Below are 3020 nucleotides of genomic sequence, written 5' to 3' on the forward strand. Positions count from 1 at the left end.
CCAGATGGGGTCAGAGCTGAGGTCTGTCTACATCAGCATCCTGCCTCTGCCGGTGGCCAGCACTGGAGATGCAGAGGAAGATGTAATAACCTCACAGTAGCAGATGTGGGAGAACCTCTCCCCATAGTATGCCTTGCTCCCCCGCCCATCATTAAGAGCAGTTTAAGCCCTTCAGCATGAGGTTCAACGTCCCTTCCCGCATTTTTGCAATGATTAATTATGACAACTCTGGATATTCCTGGTGTCCAGTTGAATATCTGCTCCCTTCCCAAAGTAGAAATACTCAACCTGCCGGGGTGCAGCTGGCGCCCCTTAATCTGTGTTTTTCGAAGAGCAATAAAGATCAGATGCACAACGTGCCAGGTCACATCAGTTTATGAAAGTGGGTCCGCAAGAGCCAGAATACTAAACCCTGGGCAATGAGTGCATGGAGCAGGGAGATGGAACGCACGCTGGTTCCTGACTGCAGAGTACACAGCAAATCTGTTGCAACAAATTGGTTCATAGCATCATATGAACCAACCACTATCAGAGCCCAAAACAATGCAACTACGCTCTGCCCCCTCCCCAGGTTAGTCTAAGCAGTGTCAGCGATTCCCAGACACCTGGTCAACCCTAAGCTCAGCCTCAACAAGCACGTCAGTGTCTAAACTCAGCAGCAGGAGCTCAAGCTGCAGCTCAGGAATAAAACAGAAATCTGACAGGAGCAATTTAAGACTTTAGTCTCCGGTTGGGGTTTAACCGCCAGATGCTTCCGAACCCTCCCAGGGTACAACTTTTATTAGTATTTGCACCAGGGCAGCGCTGACTGAGAGATGGGACCTGACAGAGATCAGGGACCCACCCCCATCGTGCTAGTGTAACAGCGTCCCTGCAGGGCCCCCCCTTGGCTCCTGCCCCGCCGGGCTGAGAATGTCACACAGGGACCTTTAGGTGCGGTGCCCACCTGGTGCTTTTATTTACAGGCTGGGCTCCCACCACCTTTCCACCACACAAGTCGTCCCCTTCTTGCAGTCCAGTGGCAGGAGAGAGGAGCCAAGCTGGGAAACCCCCTCCCTGCCTTCCCTGTAGTGCAGCTTTCCTCTCTCCTGCTCCCCCCGGCTCCCTTCCCCTGGGGCTCTGAGCCAGCCCCAGCCTGATGAGGCAGCAGCTCTTCAAGCTTCCCCAGCCAGGGCCAGGTGGTCTGTCCAGCTCCAATGCACCTCCCTGCACTGGAGCTGGAGCTGACAGAGGGTTGGCTAAGCAGTTTTTCTGCTCAGCACCTGTCACCGCTAGTCTTTGCACAGACCTTGGCTTAGAGCAAGGTCCTTGCTGGGTATTGCACAGACACACAGTGAGCTCCAAAGGGGATTTTTGCTAATGACACGTGCACCTCAAAGCAGCACCCTGGAACCCCCTTATTCACCACTGACATATCATGATAGGTTTTGTACTCAGTCTGCCTTGTGAGGTGTCATTTTTAAAACTCATGCTCTGTTGAACTTTAATATCCTGTGGGATGGTACGTGCTATCATTGTATGTGAAGTTATGAGGTACTGCTGGGTGTGTTACTGAAATGTACTGTGAGGTTGGGAACACCCACAACCAACCTTTCAGGTACAACAGTGGAGTAGCCAGACAGCGGTTCATGGCTCATCAACACCCACCAAGGAAAGACTCCACTGTCCCAGCGACTGTATGCAATGGAGACTTCTCAGAGCGATCACGTGAGCAATGGAGACTGCTTGACCAATGGGGACTGACTGACCCCCGTGTCGCAGCATAGATCTTTTCAGCGAGCTGGAAGAAACTATAAAGAGGGGAAGTGACATCATCGCTTGGCCTCACTCCCCCGACTACTCAACACCTGGAAACACATCTGGTGGATTTTGAACTGGGAGAGGTGGTCCCAAGCTGGAGGAGAGTCCCAGCCTACGTACTGAGCATCTGTGACCTTTTTGTGCCATCTGTCAGGGTGAGACACTGCTCGATTCAAATCCTGTTTAGTTTGTCCAATGTAAACTGCAAGTTTATTTTTGTTTCTTAAGTAACCACCTCTGATGTCTGCGCTTGCCACTTATAATCACTTAAAATCTGGTTTTGTGGAGTTAATAAACCTCTTCTATATTTTACCTAAACCAGTGTGCTTTGGTTGAAGTGCTTGGAAAATCTGCTCAGGTGCCCCAGGGCGGTGCACGTCCGCTTTCCTTTGTAGAAGCGGTGAACTGGGTAATGAACTCACCCTCGCCAGGCTTGTGGCCAGGACCGGACGGTGCAGTTGCGCGGTGCAAGGCTGGGAAGCTGCGGGGGGGTGGGTGGGAAGGGGGAGTTGCTGGAACCTCCCTATTGTTAGTTCATGAGCGGCCGGGAGAAGCATTCATGGAACTCAGCTGGGTATTTCCCTGCCTGTGGGTGGCTGTGTGAGCGCAGGGCCTATCAGAGGGGTGTAGCTTGACAGCAGCAGCTTAGCGTGAGAGGCAGCCTAGGCTGGTGGGAAAAAGAGGCTCAGCAGCCCCACACTTCATGTTGCACCCCGGGGACCTCTGTGATGAACTGGGACTGTTCTTACTGTGGTCTGTGAGTGCTGAGTGGAGGGTGTTGGCCTGGGAGGATGATCTGCACTGGGGGATGGGAGCTGGCTGGGGAATGGAGGGAAGGACAGACAGGGCTCTGACTCCCCAAGGGGGCTGTGGGGCTCCTAGGACCCCAGGATGGACCTAATTGGGGAGGATCCTGTTGTCTGTGCCTGCAAGACCTGTTTTGGACTGTGCTCCTGTCGTCTAAATAAACCTGCTTTACTGGCTGGCTGAGAGTCCTGGTGAATCGCTGGGAGCCGGGGGTGCAGGGCCCTGACTCCCCCACACTCCGTGACAACCTCATCACAGTAATATCTTGTATGGACCCATCTTCTGCTGCGGAGGAAGAGAATCTTTTGTGCAGCTGTTGGATGGACGCCAGGCTAAACAGCTCCAAATGCCAGACCCTCGCCTGTGTTTCCGTGTGTAAGCAGAGTCAGGATGAGCTCTACCCTGACATCTGG

This window comes from Mauremys mutica, chromosome 17 (assembly GCF_020497125.1).
Source record: "Mauremys mutica isolate MM-2020 ecotype Southern chromosome 17, ASM2049712v1, whole genome shotgun sequence".
Lineage (NCBI taxonomy): Eukaryota > Metazoa > Chordata > Testudines > Geoemydidae > Mauremys > Mauremys mutica.